At 39.5% G+C, this 22,500-nt stretch overlaps 1 protein-coding gene across 23 annotated transcripts in view; it reads right to left on the bottom strand.

Annotated features, from left to right (window-relative positions):
• Positions 1–22,500, bottom strand: part of ZNF536 (zinc finger protein 536) — a 344,757-nt gene that overhangs the window by 243,691 nt on the left and 78,566 nt on the right. Inside the window, exon 4 of one of the 23 annotated variants that reach the window (XM_064386635.1) lies at positions 16,204–16,261. The exons of the other annotated variants lie outside the window; for them this stretch is intronic. The gene's annotated coding sequence lies outside the window, so the exon portion shown is untranslated. The remainder of the gene's footprint in view (positions 1–16,203; positions 16,262–22,500) is intronic. 23 annotated transcript variants of the gene reach the window in all.

Genomic DNA, 22,500 nt, shown 5'->3' with positions numbered 1-22,500 from the left:
AAAAGAAATATGAAGTTACCAAAATCATTATAGCCATTATTTGAACAGAACATTTCAACCCTGCTGAATGCTTGCATTCCTTCAGCTCTGTCCTGCTGGTATCTTTTCCAGCCCTTTTTTAAAACTACATTCATAGAGATACCATTGACCAGCACAGCAGTCACTGAGTGCATTTCTTCCCTGTAATTTTTTTGTGTTGCCCCAAAATTTTGCACTTGCCAAATAATGTCCTGCTTTCCTCAAGTTTTTTGTTACTGTGCAGGTTTTAGAAGTCTTAATCTTCAGGGAAATTCACTATGGTAAAGAACAAGAAAAGAAAGGAGGAAACATGATTTAAAGGATTTTGTGTCTTCTACTTAAGCTCCAAGAGGGATATTCAAAGTTTGAAAATGCAATCTCCAGATAAAGGTAAAAGCTCCCATGTTATGTCTCTGTAAACCAGAACACAACTGGCACTTAGCAAGTTGTCCTGTCTGCTGATGGGAGCAGCAGGGATGAATCTGGCCAGTCCACTTGCACTTCCCTTTCTGAAACCAGTAATAAAGTTTGAGAGGGGTTATTTTTAAAGCAGCTCTTAGAGTGTTCCAGCCCACTACTGTCAGCTTCAGATTTCAAATGCAATTTGATTTATAATTACATTTTAAAAACTAGCATTAAAATAACATTAGAGGGGTCATAATCTGAACTTTTTAATAGTTAGGCACGTAGCATATATTTAGAAATGGATCTCCAACAGGATTCATCTGGAACATATTCTGACTGGAATTCCTTCCTTCAGCCATTTCAGTACTCTGCTGAAGCTGGTGTGCCAAGAGGCCATGGTGAGCCCTGTATTTCAGTGTTGCTTCAAATGGAAACTGACTGAAATACACTGCTGAGCCTTTGCTAGTCAAAGTCTTTTCTTGCATCACAGTCAGACCCATGTTTGTAAACACCAATGGGTGAGAAAGTGCTGGAGAATCTGGAATAAGGCCTCTGCACTGAAAAGACATGTGTTACATCCCTTGAAAAATCCAGATGGCTCCTTTGCTACTGAACCTTGAAGCCACTTTAATTTTCTTGGCCTCTGTGGCACAGAATGATTGAGGGCATTCACCACATTGAGTAGTTCCTAGAGGTCAAGTTCTGCTCCTGCCAGCCAAAACACACGTGCAGTGAAAAAGCAGCATTTCCAACAACTGTTCCTACCTGTCCTCCCAGCTGTGCAAACAACTCACTCAGGCACTCAGGCAACCTGTGCCTGCACCTCCTGAACACAAGATGGGCTTCAGATGGGGCACAGGCTCCTTGAAAATTTTGCCTTGTTCTCCAAGTCCAACCCTCTGATAAGAAAACTTTATAACTATTCAGTTCTACAGTGGTACCTAACTATAACTTCAGAGGCAAAAGGCAGACAAGGAAATCAGTTTCTGAACACTAGTGCTGAAGTAAATGAGCTAGTAAAAAAAAAAAAGCCTGTGCCTTAAAACCAAGTTTGAAATTTTATAGGCTTTTACTCCATAATTTGTACTTGAGCCTTCTGTTATTTTTAAACAAATCTAATTTCTTACAGCTGTGAAATTTACATTTTAAGAGTGTCTAGTGGCCATGTGCATTAATTACTTTATTGTAATATTTTAATGAGTTTGGGGTTCAACTCTGAAAGAATCCTTCTGAATCCCTGCTTCCCCACAGAATTACACCAGAACCTGATTCAATCACAACTTCACACACCCAGGTCCAAACCCTGATGGACTTGCACAATATTTTCAGTTGTCTTATGAAATCACTGAACTTTAAAACTGGTTCCAGATTTTCGGACTTCTCACCAAAGTAGCATTTCCCTGGTTCAGGAGCAGAGCTAGGCTTTGAGGAAGTTTTTATTTAGAGCTGGGCTTGCTGGCTGAGCTTCATCTCAATGAAAGGAGGTAGCAAAACGCAAAGTTCAGCTGTGACAGTTAATATTTGGGCCAATCTTGTTCAAAATGACACACAAAGATGCAAGTGCTTCCATCTTGGCATATATGACATAAAAACATGCAGGGCTAAAAGATTAACCTCCCTAAGGAGTACCTAAATTCACCAGGGCAGATTGAAATGCACTACTGGAAGACTTCCACCTTTGTAAGAAAACTGAAAAGTACTGCAGTATCCATACTCCTGCCACAGTGTCCCCTTTATGGATTTTGGTGGTTTGTGTCATACTAAATTATTTTTTCTTCATCTATGAATGTGCATAAGCAGTGGTGGGACATAAGTAAAATGAACCCGTATTTTTCAGGCAGTTTTCCAGAAGGATTTAGTGCCTGTCCTTGCACTGCTCCAGGTGCAAGTGCTCATCTCAGGACTGAGGCAGAAACCTACAGACCATCAAGGATCTCCAGAATTTGAACTGAAGAGATAAACCTTCTTACAACATCCAGTGCACTTTAATTCTCTATGAATAAGCTAAAGATGCAAATCCATAACGCACTGAACAATGGGTTCAAGTACAAATACAGATAAATGCAGGGACTGACTGTGTTTAGCTGACTGTGATAACAGTAAGAGGTTCATCAGCTGTCAAGTGCCACCACACACACTGCACCCACTGAGTCATGCTTGGAAATCTGACCACTTTTGTCCCCAGCTCTCACCTCTCTTGGCTAGGGCAAATACAGAATTGCAACTTCAGTGAACTACCCAGCTTTTTAAAAAGCATGTTTTTAAACCACTTACAATAAGAGCAACAGTTATTATTCAGTACATGCTTTTTATCAGATTGAAGATAAACTTTATTATAACTGGTGGAGATGGTATCAATGATTTGTGGTCTATGTGAATTCTGTAATGAGAAATGGTAATCTGTCTTGGGGCAAACAATATTGTTCTGTTTACTATGCAATTAGCAATATTAAGTCAAGATTCTATAACTGATAGCTGAAAATAGGGGGTGGTAGGAAGAAACTGGAAGCACTGGGAGCTGTCACAGGACAATTATCTGAGGTCTATAAATTATTTACGGTACTTTAGCCTGACATTCCCTCTCATCCTCCAAAAATCTTCTTCAGTGCTCCAGAGATGCTCGCTGTAAAAGTATTGAGACTGTCAGCAGTTTGGGGCAAAGCCAGAATCTCTCCTTGTTCTGAATACTGAACATACAGTATAGTGCAAGAATTTCATTTTCAGAAAAGAATCAATAAAATAACAAAAAATCCCTCAAAAAAAGAGTTTTACTTTAAAATAATGGACCAACAAGCATGACAAAAAAAGGTGAGACCTAACCTCTGATTCCTGTCATATCTGATGATAAATAAAGACAGAATATTTCCCCTGCATTTAATCTCTTCTTTATTTTTATAAACTGAGTCCCACACCTTTGTGCGATCAAACCCCTGCACTTCTTGTTTACTCTTAGATCAGCCTTAAGCTACCACCATATGGAGCTGGGAGCACCACAGACAGAGCAGAAACAGTCCTTAACTAATGGTCAGAGTAAATTGTGTTGGGAGTCAAGTGGGGCCACTCTCAAGTGGCTGGTTAGGAAAAGGCCTGACCTATAATGGAGCTTCTGTGTAAAATAATACAATTTTTACTTTACATTGCAAAGGACAGAACTGTAAGTATGATCAGCCACAGAAATTTCACAGCCTTTTTCTAGTCTGTTCCTTGCTGCACACGTGCAGTCCAGCCCTTTTGGCTCTGGTTCTGCAGCAGTAAGAATTTTGAGATTACCTCAACAGGAACTCAGAGCTACAGCACAGAGATTTCACAGAGAACAAGCAAGACCTATAAAGTGCTATGGTCCTCCTTGCTAAACTGATCTTCAAAAAAAAAAAAAAAAAAAAAATTAATCAGATGATCACATTCTTAAAGTAGCCAATTCCATTTGTAGCTCTCTGGAAATGTGATGCTCCCCAGAGAGCTCCATTGCACCCAGCAGGCAAAAGCCACATTTAAGGCAGCATGACACAGCAGCGCTCTGGCAGACAGGGTGCCACAAGGAATGGGCTGCTTCTGGCAGCCTCACAGCCCCCTCTGCACCCTTTTCCTTAAGAATCGGTGCCTTAAATTCCCATATACCACTGAATGACATCTGGCTGATCCCGAAGATTAGCAGCTTATTCCACCTTTGTTCTCTGCCTTCTTTTAGGAGGAGCAATCAATGACACCACAGCAGGCAGAACCCTCCGGCACAAAAGCTAACAAAATTGTAGAATGCTTTAAGGAATGATGTAAAATTTAGCAGAGTTAAGGAAGGGTATTCCCACACAGAAACTCTGTATAAATTCCAATGCTCCGTGGAAGGGCTCTCAAATTCACTTGACTTTCCTGCAAGGTAAAGCCAGCATCAAATGACTGCAAGAGCAGCCTCTTTAAAACTGATAAAAGTACCAACAATTTTAATCAAATGTGCAATAAATTTGAGGGTCTCCTTTGCACAAAATAACACGGAATCAGAGTTTCACAGCAAAAAATCAAACACATACTGTAAAAATAAATGGGAGGAAAAAAATGAGAGGAGTATAAAATTAATGTTTCTGTACATAATATCTCAGCGATTGGCAGAAGTTTTGCACAAACTTCTACTTTACAAAAATCCACTCTTTGGAGGGAAAAACACTCAATAATTGGTTTTTATAGGGCTTCATTTCTTTTTCTAGGAGATCCTGGGTCAGGTCATTCTTCTTCACTGTTGTTCAAAATTTATTCCCAGATTAAGAACTTCTCCTATAAACAGGTATAATAATTTTCTCCAGAAAGCATTTTTTTCCTTTCAGTAATTGGCCTACTTAAATGTTTTAATGGAACTACTGACATACAATAGCACAAAAGGTCCTCTCACGATAATATAAAGTGAGAGATGAGATTTCTAAAAACTTTTGTATGAAGGTGGTCTAGGATTGACAAAAACTATAAATTGTCTTTAAAGGTCATAAATTAGGTACTCTCTTAAATGTAATTCAATCATTCACTGATATAGGAGCTTGATTCTATTAGTTGTCCTATGCATTTTACAAAACAGAACTCCATTAACATTATTCACTTATAGCTTCCCTCTATAAGTGGGTATTCTGCTCAACAGGCTTTAAATAGATTTTTTTTTCCCCTGAAATTGCTATTAAGCATACTTTTACTCAAAGGGCAAAGTAGGCATAGGATTATGCTTGTACTTCATGCAAAGGATACATTTTCAGCAATCAGAACCACATTCCTATGAAGTAAAAATACTCTATATAAGCCGATTGTTTCTATCCCTCCTAACCTTGCTCAATAAGGACTCTATTCTGATCTTTTGGGTTGCACACAAGTTTTCTAATTTGGCTGAATAAAGGTATCTTGTTGGACAGATCCATGAGCATATTCTGTGTCTTGAATTCTGACCTTGCCATGTTCAAGGTGGATCTCAGTTATAAGAAGGAAAAAATACTTAAAAAAAAAAAAATCAGGATTTTTTTTTTAATTTTTTTTTTTAACTTTCTTCAGTTAAGGAATATATTATAGAAGTCCTGCTTTTACATACCTTGCTTTAGAGAAACACTAAACTTATAAACCTTGCTAAAGGGACCACAACACATATATAGCCACAGGATTTTTTGGAGCAATTTGCCTAACATGTAGTTACACTTCAGCCACAGAAACATCTACTGTAGATCATACACCTCTGATTTCACATTGATTTTACAGTGAGTGGTTGTATGCCCTCACCTCTCTCAGCTTAGATGACTCCATCCTGCACATGCAGAGGGACACTGTGCTGGGCCAAACCTCAGATCCCACCAGCAGTCTCAAAGGATTTCACCGCCCTGCGATGCTGAGCCACACACCGCAATAATCTGACACACGAACAGACCCTGACCCATTGAGGTGCTGCAGTTGCAACAGCACAATCTGTACATAAAATATGCATATGCTGAGAGCCAAATCCTCTTTCAGCTGGTTACCATATTCTGTGTTCATGTCTTACTGCTTAAAGCAGGACACATGGCAGAAATCCTACACTGCTGTTCTCATCGGCCACGCCAATCCCAGATAATCAAGTCAGGGCAGACACTTTTCTCAGAGGAAAGGGTTGAATTTTATCTGACCACCAAGCTTCAGCTTGCACTTGAGGTTCTAATTTTCTTCTGGTCTTAGCCCATTTCTGTCTTGCTCTGGCACACACTGCCCTAATAAGTACATTTATTACCTCAGTAATTCCTCTGAGGGCTGTCTTACTTTCACTTTATATCTGGACTCACATAAGCATCTCCCCATTTTACAAGGAAACATTTATTAGCCTCTGATAGGAGCTTCCTGTTCCACCCTGCAGAATCCCATTGTGTTACCCTTCAAAAGCAGGCTAACAAGTTGCACCCCCTGGGCGGCTCTTGCTCGCGGTGTTTGAGTGCTGGCTGTGCAGCAAGACAAGGAGAAGGCATGGAGGGGCATGACCAGGTATCCCAGGTGATCTTCCTGGCCTGTTTGCAGGCCTTTACTCAGCAGGACACACACAGAGTCAACACGGGGCCCTTACCTCTCACCAGCTACCAGCCCTGGTCACCCTGCAGTTTCTAGGGTACCCCATTCATGCTCCTGTTCGTGCCCTTGGGACCAGTGCAGAAAAAACCTGTGAAAGTCTCCTTCACCCAAGGTTTCCTCAGCTATGAGGTTGATCTTATTACTTTGGGACACTTGAACAGTAGAGGGTAAGCCTATTAAATCATAAAAACAGGGATTTCTGCTGTAATTCTTCCAGTTCACAGCTAATTATTGTACTTGAGAGCTGCTCATGGGATTTTTTTCCAGGTAGTTGTGGATCATCACTGCATATTCCAGGTCCACCCTGCAAAAATCCTCAGTGTAGCAGCTATTTGGTAAAGTTGGTCCTGTTCAAAAACTGTCCAGCATTCCAGTGCACTGTTACACAGGAAACTTTGGCCATGATCCCCTCCAACCACAGCACAGACATATCATCAGAGGAGGTAAAAAAGTATAATCGCTAGAAAAAAAAATTGCATGGATTTGCCCCAGCTGTAAGTCTGGGGACAAGAAAAATATTTCAATGCACTGTCTATTTTGCTGGAAACCATGTGAAGTCTCTCATCCACATCAGCCTGCTATTTTTTACTTCTATGGGAGCAGACAACATTCGTATTCAGCTGCTCGCTTATAAATAAAAAACATTTTTACATGGATGGATTGGAGTGGCCTCTTTTTTCCCCCCTCTTTCGGTTCCCATTATTTTATATATTACACACATGTTCTGTCAGCGGAGCTCACTTTGTTATCTGAAACATCTGTGGTACCCTGCTGTGGAGAAGGCCAACACTGCTGCTGCTGTTGCTGCCTGTCTTTATTAGCCACTGATTTGCTGATGCCGTCCTCCGACGGCTCCAGTTGGCCTCCGCAGCGCCGGGGCCGCTCGGCACAACTGGGGGGTTCTGTGACCTGCCAGAGGGGTCCTGCAGGTTCACAGTATGGCAGTTACCCTCTCCAGGAGGGTATGAAACCAAGGTTCCATGTGGGAGTTCATGCAAGCACTGGTGTTTGTATTTCTAAAGAAATCTCAGTGAATTTACCTGCAATGCCATTGCAAGAGGCACATCCTCATCAGAACAAAAGGAACTCCCACCTGAGGCTCTCCTGAGATCTGGCTGTCGAGCAGCTATAATTTTTTCTCTTTTCTTCTTTTTGGCCAAGTGCAAAGTTGCCTGGACTGATCTGCTTTAGCCTTATTTTCAAGTGCAGTTTACAGTTAGAGTCCTGACATACTGCTCAGTCCCATGAAACTCCCTGGGATCTACTGTTGCTGAAAAGATTCTTACCTAAGGTATATAAGTATGGATTTCTTATGGAGTAAAGAAAAGGTTTTAAAATATCAACTTAGATATGAAAATATGTACATGTTTCTTAAATAACATATTTATAGATAAGATATTCAGGTCACCTGATAGGAAATGAAGCTATTTCTATGTATTTTATACATGTACTTTCAGCAAGCAATAGCACTTCAGTAAAATCAGCTGAACCATTTCCCCTCTGAAAAATCAAAACCCTCTTATCTTCATATGGATTTCTTATGCAACAGATGAGGGGAATATACATTCCACAGAAGAATTTGAGAGATGATTGTTAAACCGCAAAACTTAACAAGAACATTTAGGGGAAGATGCAAGAACAACTCACGAAAACACTCACATGGACCAGATTTCCAGCTGATGGCATTGCTTCTGTGGGTCTACTGTTTTAAGAAGCTGCTCTCTAATACAAAGGTAAGACCATAAGAAGTTAAAGGCACTTCCTTTCTTTTTTAAAGAAATCTATTTATCGATGACATAATAATCTGAGCTGAGTTCTGACTCCCATAGGTACACTCAAACTAGCTTTCTTGTAGATTTTTCAGATCTCTCAAGGACTGGGAGCCTGATACAGAGAAAAATTATGGTATGGAAGCATCACATGACTGCTGTCACAGATCTTTTACATGCAAGTCAGCGTGCATATGTGGCCAATTCAAGATTCCAGATTGAAGACTGATGTGGAGATAATTATAAAGGAAAATAAAACACAGCTTTTGAAATAACACCCTGTTTTCTTTACAAAGTAATTGATCACCTAACCCCAGAAGGAAGGTTGAAAAGTTACTATATAACAAAGTGCTAGTAGCAGGCATCTTGCTATATCTTTCAGGATCAAGGCCATGATGACAAGGATTGAGAATCAAGAAAATAAATGCCACAGAGACATCTCTTCCCTCCTCAGCGCCATTTTCCTTGGAGTATTACTTACTTTTAAATGTGGTTTGTTTATATTACACAGCATTAGTGCCCCAAAACATCTAAACTCTGTGCAGAAACAGGAAGGATCTTTCCATATTTAAAATCTGAACCTCATTTCCTATCCCCTGAAAATAACTGAGATGTGATAGCACTGGTCTCCAAAATAATTTTCAGATTCCTCACTAACAACTTGGCGTACAGTAGAACAAGCTTCAGAACTGCTCCCTGGTCAATTCATTGTGTTTCTTCAGAGCAGGAATAATCATAGTGTCACAGGTTTTCCCCGCTGCTCCAACATACCTCCAGAGGGAAAAATGGGAAGGGATGCCATTGCTACTGCTGCCACTTGCCGAGGATTGTCAAATTCTCTGGAGGCCAGGAAAGTCACAGATGTTTTTCACTACCAGAGGAGTACAAAGTACCTCAGCAACAGCAAAGATCTGATCTTAAACTTGAAAGATAGCTCTTATTTGGAGGAAAATGCAAGGAAGGAATAAAATTAATGTATAGGCATGATCAAGTCCAAAATTTGGAAGATGAACTGAAAAGTCAATTATCTTTATAAATTTTAAAACTGCAAACAGTTTCAAGCAGGACAGTTTTTCAATCTCTCCAGTTCCTTCTGCAGGACATATGTACAAGATAGAAAAAGACTTTATATAAAGAAATATGCTAACTTGAAGATATTTATGGTTGTGGGAAAAAAAAAAATTAGTGCAGTGTTACGTTGGAATGATAGTAATTTCTCTTTTACTGTTTGTGTATGTCACCATCTATTGTTACACAGTTTTTTAACATTCATCTGAATATTTCATCCCTGCAAAAATTAGTCCCAGCATCTTTTTTCTGAATAATGTTTGGCGGGCATTGCTTCACAACTGCAAACAATCCTTTATTGCTATTGAGTGCTACAGTCAGGCTTGTTCCACACTGGAGGTTAGAATCTGATCCTAAGTCCATTAAATCACAGAGTCTTTTTAAAGTTTAATCTTGAGAGGATTTGAGTTATAAACAAAGGACACTATACATGGGGAAAGAAACAACAGAAAACTATGAACTTATGACATTAATGCAACCTCAAGTTCAAATTTTGTGTGTGATTTAGCAAGAAAATTCTGAGCTTTCAGCAGCAGCCTATACACCCTGGCATGTGGGCAAAGCTAAATGCAGCATTGATGATCATATCCAAAACACACATATGGATCCCATTTTACTATAGACGTGATTCTTCATGTGCAAAACATGTGTCTGACTGGTTTTATTTGGCTTTTTAAGATGTTTTTCTTTTTCTCTGGTGGGGGCAGGGAGCAAAGGAGTAAATAAACAATTTGCATGGTCCTTGAATATACATTATCTATGAAGAGAACAGCCTGGGATTCAAGGGCAGGTAAAAAGCCTGGACTTAGCTAAAAGTATCAATTTCAGCAAACAACAAGTGCCGACAGAGAGAAACTTAGTCCACTCTACATCTTTTGCAACTCACTAATCTATCCCTCTCTATAATTGCTAGATAGGAAAGGGAAAAAGGGCTCCAGATGCTAATAACTTGGAAGTGGTAATTAGAGGAGTCCACATTACTGCTGCGAGACTCCCATCTTCCCTTGATTACTGGAAAGCAATTTTTTTCCAGTGGGTCTCCTTCTCACTTCTAAAACAAGCAGCACTTCTGTGTTCCTTAGCCCCATCTCTGTCTCACTAAACACATCAAGAGGAATTTGATTGGGCCCAGAAAAGTTCCTCCACCTTCCTTAACATTGGAGGATGCTCTGTTTCCCATAGAAAATGTAGGAAAATATCCACAAGCTTATAAGGTGACCTAACAGGAAAGTACTACAAGCCCCAACTTTTAGCTATACAAGATAAAAATTGCCTTCTGCAGCCCCAGCCTGAGTGTGACAGAGAACAAGAGAGTCTGCTTCCCTTGTTTCAAAGGGTAACAAATATCTTTAAAGGCTCCTTGAGCATTTATAATCTCTAGGATCACAGAGACAAAGTAAGTCTGGAAAGGGTCTGAACATCGCATGAGAAAGTAAAAGGAAAAATACACTTATCACAAAGAGGGAATGCATTTGTATTATTATATTGAAATAGCACAAGGCTACAATGACAGGCTATAAATTTTTCTCTTGGACTGTAACCAATATTTTCCATTTCAAGTAACAACAGTGTAAGAAAGAGCGACTCAGAATTAATAGGAATTACAGACATAAATTGGTAGGTACTTAGGTGAAAAAGAACCTCAAATTCAGCTGCTGTTAAAGGAGAAAAGGTTAACTAGCCCTGTGAGCAACCCTTGGACCCATTTATACTGCTGACAAAGTGACCAAGAAGGTATGCTTAGATTTTAACAATGCTGCCCATCTTTAAAATTCTCAGATTCATAGCCCAGAATGTTACAGTGAATATTTTGGCAGTGAAAAGCATTTTGTTTCTATGCCTGAAATTTAACATTAAACATAACACTAAACCTAATCTATGTTACCGGATAATAATAGCAGTGATAGTAACTACATGGTTCTGCAGTGATGAGAATTAAGTTACAGAAATTTTTCACTTCTACTTTTTCTGATTTGATATGTCATTTCATTAAACAACCATGAATTATTGAATATTAATAATTTTAAATCACTGTTGTGCCTTAAGATATACACTTACAGACTATTAGTATTTTTCTTAACCATTTTGTTGCTGTGACTGGCTATTGAAACACTGGCTGCTTAGTTAGAAAAAATTAAAAATCAACCAACCAACCAGGCAAACCAGGACTGGGCTGCAAGGAGCCTGTCAGCCAAAGCCAATGCACATTAGCTAAGCTGGATCCACAAGAAGAAGAATTTTTCCTCCGTTTTAAGACTCAATCCTACATTTGGTTTGGTACGTGTAAATCCACGTGACTTTCTGACAGGTCCATCAAACCTTGAGAGATAAGTCTTAAAACTGAAACTAAACCTGGCAAGTCCTCTTTTTTTCCCCACTATACAGAGTTCTAAAAAGAGAAGGACTGCAAATATTGTAAAAAAATAAAATCAATGCAAAGTGGTTTAGCACAGGTGTTGCTGTTATTGTGCTAGATTTGGAAAGCCCACACATTCAGCACACCTTCAATTGGCACACCCAGCTGTGTGAGGTGGTGGGCTATTGTTAGTTTACAGGTTTGCAATAAAAAGCATGAAGTAATATTGGCAAGCTCAGGAGCTTTTTTTTTTCCCTTATGATGTCTCCCTGCATCTATTTATCTAGTTCTCCTTGCTTTGTTTCTGCTTTTATATTCAGCATATTCAAAAAAGGGTCAGGAGAGGTTTTAAAGATGTAATGCCACGCTCAAGCCTTTTGAACACTAAGAGAAAACCTCAAAAGGTTCACGCATAAAGGAACAAAGATATAAGGATAGCTTTGAACCTAAGGGGCTCTCTCACTGCAAGCAAGTGCATTGCCAGCATGTCACAGGTGTACACCACATGAGCAAGTGAAAAAATAAAATGCCTTTGTGAAGGGGTGTGATGCTGACGGGTCCGAGTGCAGAATGCATTAATCCCAGGGTGAGCGCGTGCATCTGTTAGATATTTATGTAGTTCCTACTAGTAGTTTGTACAGATATCTGAGCAGGTGAACGTCAACAGCTTTGAGACCATATGTTAAAGGGAGGCTGGGAGAGGGTAGGGAAGGCCAGCAGGCACTCTGTGTCTGACAGGAGGGCAGGCACCCCCAGCCTGAACATGGCACTCCGGGGCCAGCCTCACTCCTGCTGCCTGAGCTGTGGGACAACAGCAAACAACTGAGCCTTCCTCTCAACTTCCCCCCTCCTTGAACAAGAGTTACTAAATGTGACCACGCAATGGCGATTTTCTTTCATGTCCCTCTAATTTCTCTTTTTTTTATTCATGGGGATTAAGTAGAATTTTTTTTAATGTATTCAAAAGGTTTGTTTCGCAGAGCTGCATTAAAATAATTTTTAGATGTTGACTTTAGTTTGTTGGAAGACAGAGTGAAGATCTCCGTCTCCTGGTGGTTACAGGAACACACTACAGCAGGGAAGAGCCAAGGCCTGTTCCTTTGCCTGGTTCAGAAATTGTTTTATTCTTGTTTTTATGTATTAACTCTGAGACTTGGGTTCAGGAATGACACGAATCAGAACCCAAGTCATCCCATTTCCCAGAACAGTGTCCTGACCACCAGACTGCACTCCTGGTAGGTATATGTATAAGCACAATTGAATGCAACCTGTTTTCAAAAGAAAAAAAGTAAGTTTTAAGAAAAACAATGCACTTTCAAAAAGTGACATTTTGTCTATAATGTTTAGTTTCTCTACTAAATATCCTCAGCAAAGAATTGTGAGAATTCATTCATCTTTGAATGAATTTATAAAACATGCTGAGAGGTCTCTGACTGAAATGCATGGGGTTTTTTTATGATTAGCACAGAGTATTAGAACTCAAAAATTGTCAGTTTATACACCCCTTTAATCTAGACCCCTCAGTTACTGCTAGCATACATGACTTTTGGGAAATTAAAGGAAAACTGTTTTGATAATAAATGTGAATCTTCTAAAGGAGGTATGTTAGGAAAATTTTCCTTCAAAATAAAATTTTCTGTAAAATGAAGAAAACAAATCTCTCAAATCCCCTCCACTTCAAACAGCCTAGAAACTACCTTGAACCCTCCATGGTTCAAGTTTCTCTCAAAGGTAAGGGAATCAAAAACTAGCTTGGGAGTCCTCTAAGACCCTTTTGCTAGAGGAGTAATTCCACCTTTGAAAATATTGGTGTGATGAAATGAATTCATCAAGAATTGCAATTTTGTTTTTGATGCAGGTCCACAGACACACACAGAGCTGCAGAAATGTGCCTTCCTCACCCTTCTGAAGCATCACAGCTTCACTGAGAACCTTGCAGGGAGGATCCACGCACAGGGCATGGGGCTTGTAGTTTAGCATTGCCCAAACTCTGCTCCCAAACATTACCAGTCCACAGTAAATCCCATGAATTTCAACAGCTCCACTGAGACCGTTGCTAAGTGCTTCTGAAAATATCTAATCACACCTTCCCATCCTCTTGTACATCTACCTCTCACAATATCAGAACACACACTCTGTAGTAGCCCTTTTCAATTTATTTCCCACATACTTCCCTTGCCAAGAAGATATTGTTCATACCTCCTCCTTCACTGAGTAATTAACTTGTTCCAATCCTTGGAAATGAAACACTCACCCCTGCTTTTGCCCCAGCCCTCAACAACCTCTCCCAAGGCTCCTCTTGCAGCTCACCACCCCAAGGAGTGGGGGAAGACACACCATAACTGCTCTGTGCTTGGCACCTGGGAGGGAATAATCACTTCTCTTTTATTTCTCTGCTTTACTTTAATGAAGCACAGTTAATAACAAGGGATGTGAATAAAGTGGTGTTTACCCACCACCCTTGCTGGAGTGCCCCTCACTCCAGCATCTGGTCAAGAGTGGGCAAATCCCAGTGTTGCTCCATGGAAAGGCCAACATCAGGAATGACACCTCCAGTGTGTATTAGAAAATATTAATTGAGGTTTTTAATTTGGGGAGTTGTACATTGCACGGCATCTGAAAAATATGCCCCAAACATTCTCAGGACTATGGTTCAAAGAGTTTGATTAAAATTGACTAAGATCAGTCTCTCATCCTTCTGTTTAAAAAATGAGAATTCATTTATGCAGTTTAATTCAAAGATTTATATATGATTAAAATTACTATAAGATGTCTAGCTTTTCTGCAATAAACTGCAATGGCCATCAAAATATTGATAGTCATTGGTAAATTACTTCTGGTGTTTAATCAATGTTATTTTTTTATCATCCAATTTCTTCTTCAAGTCGGCTTCTAACACTAAACTACATTTCATCAAGGTTGGTAAAATGTTTAGAAAGGAACAGATGTCAGAATATGGGGATTGCCAATAACACTGATGGAAGCCAGTAATTTCTTTCCTGTCCAAAGGCAAAAGAATGAAGAATAATCTAGACTGTATACAATAATACAAGATTTACTACAACATTAATGGCTATAAAAAGTAAAAGTATACAAAAGCTATCTCCATTTTTTTCAAGCCATCACTAAGGGCAGTGTTTTTCAATTTGAGACAATTTTTACAGGAAAATGAAAGGTCTATGTATTCTTAAACCTTTAAATATCCATAAAATACAGATGAAGACACAGGCTAGCGTTAGTTGCTTCCAAATATACTTGTATATTAGTCTATTGTGCAAGTTAATAATTTTGCCAAATCTCAAAAAATGTGGATGCAATCTTTCCTTTAAGAAAGCGGCTCAGCTTGTTATTTACAGATTGTAACATTTACATAAGAGTTTGGTTTAACAAGAGATATAAATATAGATAAAACCCTTAGGACTTCATTCTTTAAACTGCCCTCTAAAAATCTGCCCTACAATTTGCACACTGAATTTTGTGCAGACTATTCTTGGAAGCCTTTTGTGAATTAGGGAGAACTGACTCGAAACAGGGGCTGGTTAATCACAATTTTGCAAATTGTACGTAGCAATCATCCTCACATTGTGAAATTCAGATCTATAAAATGCTGATGTTTTAAAGCTGAAAAATAAATAAGCTAAGTAGGAGTACTTTGCTAAGGAAGAAAAAAAGAGTAGAAGACCCTTTGCAAAGAAATCCTTAAAAAAAGTAATAACTAGAGTAAGAGAAGTGGCATCATAAATAAAGTGTGTCTCCATTCCAGATCTCAGCTGTAAGCCCACCCTGAAAAAACGTTACCAGCTGACTGCTCCTGCCCCAGTCTCATTTCAACACTCACCTGACTATACAAAACTCCTGAATTGCTAAGAATAAACCCGGGAGTGCAGTATTTTAGAAGGCTCCTGTGTGTTCACCCACCACCTGGACTGGTCTCCAGGGGAGGCAGGGCTGGAGGAGCTTCACCCTTCCCGTGCCCGTCGCTGTGCCCAGGCAGAGCTGCTCTCACTGACACCACTGGAGCACCCACTGCAGCCACCTGGACACCACACCTTGCCATGCATGCTGAATGCAAGCACGTGACAATAATGGCTGGCAACTAAATAGTTTAAGGGAGAAGGAGCAGCATTTATGTGGAAAAGATGCTACCTCAAAGATTTTTTGTTTTGCTTTAAGTTGCAGCTAACGTAATTTCAGCAGCAGCTAACTCAAAATTCTTCTTTTCCACACAGGTTTTGCAATTCCTAACATTTAGTATAAATGAATGTCTCTTTCTGTTTATTTTCCTTTATCTCTTACAAAAGGACCTTGACAAACTGACTGTTTTGAGTGTACAAGGATATGCTGAAATTCATGCAGAATGTTACCAATATCGTTATAATGACCAGACCTTTCCACTGGGGTTCAGCGGTGACACAGCGTGTGTCAGTCACCTTCCTGCCATTCCAAGCCCCTTCACTATGGACACAAGTCACAAACAGTGGAAACTCTGTTTTCCTGATGTTGATCCTCCCCAAAGGTCAGGTTTCTTACCTCAAACATTCCAGCAGTTGCTTAGACTGCAGTTGAGGAATTTTGTGTAACACTGCTTCTAGAAAGCAAATATTTATGTTAGTAAATACCATTCAAGTATTACTGTTATACAGGTATTCTCATTAGCAAACTACTAAATAGGAGGAAGAGAATTTTAAACTAAATGGATAAAAACATACTATATTTGTGTATTAAACAAACTTAACCATCTTAGTTGGCCATGCTAAGTGTTTTGTCAAACATGAAGTCTGGCTATTAGCTATTTTTATGGGAATTAATGTTTTTACAATTACTACAAATTCAGAATTCATACCTTTGCTACAGAGAGCAGGCAGATGCAGAAGGCCCTACAAATAGGCATTACCAGGATTTCATAAAAGTAGTCGTCAGGAAAAAAAAGAAAAAGGAAAACAAAGGACCCACAGGAACCTTATAGGGGGATGAAATAAGGAAATTCCTCTTGAATGGGAGAGCCTTACATTCATGCCTGGCTCTGAAAAGGTAGTTCAGGGATTTAGCTTCACACATGATAAGTGAATATCCTGAACATCAGGCTCAGTTATTCTGGTAGAGCACATTTATTCACCCACTCCTGCTGGAGTTACCCTTTTGTTGTCCTTTTCCCTTTTTTAATTGAAGAAAGCATTTAGCCTACAACTTCATCATTGCGTCTGAGTGTCAAAAGGAAAAGAGTTCAGGAATCTCAAAGTACATATTATTTATTGAAACAGAACAGCTTTGGCAATTTTGGCCATCAAAACAAAACTTTTTAATAGATGGAATTTGAAAGGGATGAAAAGAAAACTCTCCTTGTAGTTCCATCCCACTACTCAGACTGTAACCAAGATCTACAGATCTTTGTTTCCTCTGCTTGTCACTTTTGAGGCCAAGACTGCATCAAGTTCCTATGTTACTTATTAATTCAAAATAAACCTATTTTTAAGGCCCTGACAGATGATTTCTCTTGTGATAAGGGAACAGGGGGCACTCAAAGCAATGAAGGGCAGTAAGTGGGAAGGAGTCTTTCAGGGACAGGATCTTGATAATAAAAGCTCCCATAAAAACTTTGGAAGATTCTTGTTTGTTATTTTGAAGACAACCTGCCTGTGAGTCCAGATGTACTCATCCAGACTTTCAAACACACATTTCAATGTGATCTGAGTTTAAATGTAAGATAGTAAATGAGCTATTCATCATCACACCAAATCATCTTAAATATCACCTGAGCCATTTCACTTATTTGAGAAATGTTGGCAGCTCTGAAGTTGAAAATACTGTATATTTCAGAGGCAAAGTGCCCGAGACTGGATTTTTTAATTTAACATAATGAAGCCAAAAAAGTGATTTATTCCTTGTTTGTTACATCCAGTTATGCTGATAATTAGGCAAATGCTTTGCCTCTATGTTCTTATTACCTTCCTGAGTATTTCTACTGAAAGATTTTACTCTTCCTGCAGCCCAGCTTTTATTCATGATCTGAGAGCATTGTATTTTCTATTTGTTATTATGTTTTAGGCAAATATGTTTCAGAAACATAATTTTAGTGTGGATTCAAAATTCAGACCTCTTTAAAAAAAATAATGATGTGTCTCAGAACCCACACAGGACTCCAGCAGCAGGTGATTCACAGTCCCAGTGCACTGGGGTTGTGAGCAGCAGCCAGCTCAGGTGGGGCACAGGGCAGGTACACAGAGCAGCCCAGCAGTGTTTGATTCTGTGTGTTGACCCAGACATTAGGATGTTTACTGTCTGCATCCCACTCCTTCCCTCCCGGAAAAGCTCTGCAAAACCAAACCAGCTCACGACGTGTCAGCCTTCTGATGGCTACATCAAGCTCTGTCTCTCAGCATTTCCCTACTGCTTGGGAAGATGTGACCTCGTGGCTCTAACAAATCACACCAACTGCCTGGACAGCACAAGCAGACATTCCTCCTCACGAGCCCAGAGGCTTTCAGGGCAGCATGAGGCATCTGCTTGAGAAAACTGCAGGCAGTTGCTTAGGAGCAGAGGAGAATGTTGCTTTACAGTCCACTATAATTTTATTTTTATTACTACTACTACTTAACAGGAGTAGTTTGGAATGACTATAGTTGCCTGCTCAAAGCCAAACTCTTGCCAGATGCTGCTGCTCACAGTCCAACCCGAGAACAGCAGAACTTCCTGATGCTGCCTCTGAAGGGATACAGACCTTGATTCCATGAGCCAGACAGACTCAAGAGATACTACTAATTAAAAACAAAATACTCTACTCCTAAAAAAAACCCTAAAAAACTACAAATCAGTATCCAGGTATTTCAAATTATCCCATAACTCCAATAAGCAAAAGAGCTTGAAAATGTCTCTCTTTGGAGACAGTTTAAAGTATTTTTTTGGCTATATCCATACAGGAAAGAGATCCTACCCTTAAAGTTTTAGAACACTATTAGAAGATCCAGATGAATTAGCTTTATCAAGCCATTTAGAAAAGTTTAAGGGTAGTGACCATAGGAATAACACTTTCTCTCAAAACCAATGAATATGACTTAAGACATGATCATGAGCTTCAAATTTTAAAAAGCTTTAACACCTTAAAATATTATAAATTATACAGAAAATATAGGGGAATGCAATAAGAGTCACGAAATCTGCTTTCTCCTCTGTGATTCTCATGGCCCAGAGTCTCTGGCCTCACTGCACTTGTGGATTTGAAGCCATCTCCTGCTTGGACCAACCTGGAGCAGGTCACCAGCTGCAGCTGTGCCTGCTAACTGGGGTCATTTTAAGTTTGTTTTAAATAACTTCCCCTGCTTACTGATATTTTTAAGAAGTTCAAATTTAAAATCTCTGCAGCTAGAAATGTACAGCATGCAATGTGGGCAGCATAAGAAAATTTGAACAGACACTCACAGTTCTCTTGGTTCCCTGTTAGGGGAATGAGAAAGAGGCACATTACATCCATTATCTGTCCTTAAGTGTTTTTTGTCAAATTTTGACTCTGCCACCATTCTTCAGTGACAGACATTAGGTATGACACTTTTTGACACAATGTCAATAGTGACATCAGTAATATTTGACACAAGGCACATTGGGGTTATTTGACACAGACAATTGGATAGCTCAGGGCACTGGAGATCCAATGCATAAAGAGTTATACCTCCAAGTCACCAGTGGAAATCCAGCCCAATGTTTTCTAGCTGCTACCAAATGATGGCTCCTCAGAGTCTTATAGAGGAGGAGTTTGGGTATATTGAACAGATGTCCAGAAAACAAAATTCAACACAATAAATTACATTAATCTGTGCCCTATGTTGAAACACCATGGAATGAATAGTCAGTGACAAAGCTATTCTTCTACTGCTATCTGTAATTCCTTTTAAAAACGGTTGAATCCCAAAGGAGACATGGGAGGATCAAATGAGTCAGAGAGCACTACAGCTCCAGTCTCCTGAATAAGATTTCTGTCTCAACAGCTTTCAGTCCCATGGCTTTCATTAACAGTTAAATACACTTAGGGGAAAATACAAATGTGAAATCTTACTTTCAATGATGTGTTTTCCAAATATTTCACAATTGGCTAATACACAGGACTCACAAATGCTGAACAGAAGCAAAATGAATTGCAGATATGATCACTCTAGAATTTCCTAGAGTGCCACAGTCCTGATTAAACAAAGCACTTCTACCTACATCCAATACAGCACTCATGAAAGACCAGAGTCTTGCAATATTTATTATGCATCTGGCTGAGCTCCCAAATCCTGCATTCAGCCCTGAGGTCCATTACTCACACCCTGCAAGCTCTGGACATGAGCAGAAGGAGGTGTTAGTCCTGGGTACACATGGAACCACCCAGACTTACCAGGACACTCACCTGCCCAAGGCAGCTGGGTGCTTGGAGAATTTCATATCTAAGCCAAAGACTAAGAAATCTAAGTTCCATTCTAAGTCATCTGAGAGTGCATGAATCTTCTTTTGAAGCAGATGTTTTACATTTTTGTCTTACTCTAAGACTATGCTTGTGTTCAAACACCTTTAGCACATGCTGCTTCATGGGAACAGGACTTCTTTAAGGAACAGGGTAATGTTTTTTCAAGGTTCAGTGTTAAGTGTTTTACTTATAGACCTTTTTTTTTTTTAATAAGTACAACAGCCAAGTTAATTCATGAAGAAAATGAACTCCTTTTTTTTTCTATTTTATATTAAAATGTGATTCACAGGAAGTCATCCATATGACCATATAACTGCAGAATGATGTTCAGTCAATAGCTAGAACCAAAGGTGGGCTACCAACAGATTCCCTGGAACAGTTTACTTATTTTAAATAAGGCTATGCTTACATCTAGACTCCTCCATTGTTCTGCAAAGAGGGGCTTCTCTAAAAAAAAAAGCCATCTTAACTGATAAAATCAAAATACATTAAGCATATTCACTGTCCCTTAAGAAATTATCCCACATTTTTTGTATCACTGAAATAGAGGCAAAGCACATTTTGTTAATAATTTTTTGGACCCTGTATTATATTGCAACATCTCAAAAATGTTTGTTTTCTTTTTTTTTTTTAAGTGTAAGAACAATATGTATTTTACTCCAACAAAAAGGGTTTCTATAGCAAACCATTGGGCTGAACCACTAAGGAAGCTTACAGTACACCAGTCTCAGGAAGGACAAATTTGCATGTGGCTTCACAGAAACCATGCCCCAAGGCACTGCCACCTCCCTCTCAGAGTCAGGAGGGCCATGCTTTCACACATGGGCAAAAGCATCTGCTGTTTTCCCAGCCTCTGTCCACAATGCCAGAGCAAGCAGTCCATTGACAATCCACAATTCTCACCAGTCTTGATGTTCCAAATCCCCCCTTGGCAAGGCACAGAAATTGCTGAGCAGTAACACGGCCTCTTTCTCTGACATTGTTTACAACAGCAGGTATGGATCAAGTCTCATTTTGCCAAAAGCTCTACATCACAACATACATCACATTCTTCTTGGTCCAGATTTTTGGAGAAGCATTGCTCCAGACACTGCCTGATGAACACACCTCTGCTCATCCATCTTTATCCCAAAAAGAACCGCTCTTTTCTCAGAGGTGGACACCTGCCCTTTCCACAGCTCTAAATGATCTTTCCTTTCCCTGGTGAGCAGCATTAGAGCCTCACTGCTGGGTTGGAAAATTCACACTGGTCACATACCATTTTATATCCCAACCATTCACTCCTGCAGCAATTTAATAGTAAAATATAAAAGGAAACTCACCAATCACTGCAATCTGATAGTAAATTCATATAAATTTTCAGTGTGGAATTTATCTGTGGCATCAACTGAGACTGCACATTTTCCTCAGCTCTGTGGTGCTGATTTTAAGGTCAGAATTTAGAGCTTTGCCAGTCACGGCCTTGCAAATCACAGCTTTACAAATCCCATGGCAGAGACTACTACAGATGGGCTGTAATCCAACCCCAGCATGCACTTTCAAGTTTTGTAAAAAGCTAAATCTTAGAGAGAGGATTTAATGAAATTTGGGCTCTTAACAGGCTGAATAAGAGCCCTGAAGCCACACTGCTCTGAACTTCAGTTGGGATGTTTTCAAAATTCAGATTTTCAAAGTCCACAGTCAGTCTCTCTGTGACTTTGTGTTGCTGCTCAGCCCTTTCCTCACCCATGTGCCTCTCCTGGGCAGCCTCATTTCCAGGGCCTGTGCCAGTGGCATGAGCACACAGGGAGGCCACAGACTAAAAAGGCAGGTGTGACTGACACAATAAACTGTAATAGCTTCTTCAAAACTGTTAAAGAATTTTTAATTCATAGATCACTTGCCCAATAGCCTGCAATGGCTCCTCTGGAGCCATTACGATCTATCAGGTCACTGTAGTGCCATACATGCACATTAAGGAGGCATGCAAAAATCATTAAGAAATTGGTGATGACAAAAATTACTCTGCAGGCTTGGTAAAGATCATTTTTCTTTTTCACTGAAACATTATAACACTCATTTAGCTGGCAGAAAATTTTACTTGGTAGAGCCCTCCAGAAAAGAAAGTTCACTATATACATTCAACTTTAACACTTCTTCAGGTCAGATTTATCAATGAGGTTTACAAAGAACAGAGTTTTCATCTTCAAATAATCCAGTTAAAAGTCATTAGCAATATCCTTAGAGTAAGTTACTATTCAAAAGTAAGCTTGGCTCTCTCCTCTACCATTTTTTGATTTAGCTAACATTGTGTTTTAGCTAGCATTTAAACAAGCCCTCTACAAAAATAAGATAAATATTCACCCCAGACAGAATTTGCAAAGTCCAGTTAATTCAAAACCTCAGTTATT

The sequence above is a fragment of the Passer domesticus genome, chromosome 12 (assembly GCF_036417665.1).
Source record: "Passer domesticus isolate bPasDom1 chromosome 12, bPasDom1.hap1, whole genome shotgun sequence".
Lineage (NCBI taxonomy): Eukaryota > Metazoa > Chordata > Aves > Passeriformes > Passeridae > Passer > Passer domesticus.
Note: the sequence above shows the minus strand (reverse complement) of the source record. Positions and strands in the feature narration are given on the sequence as shown.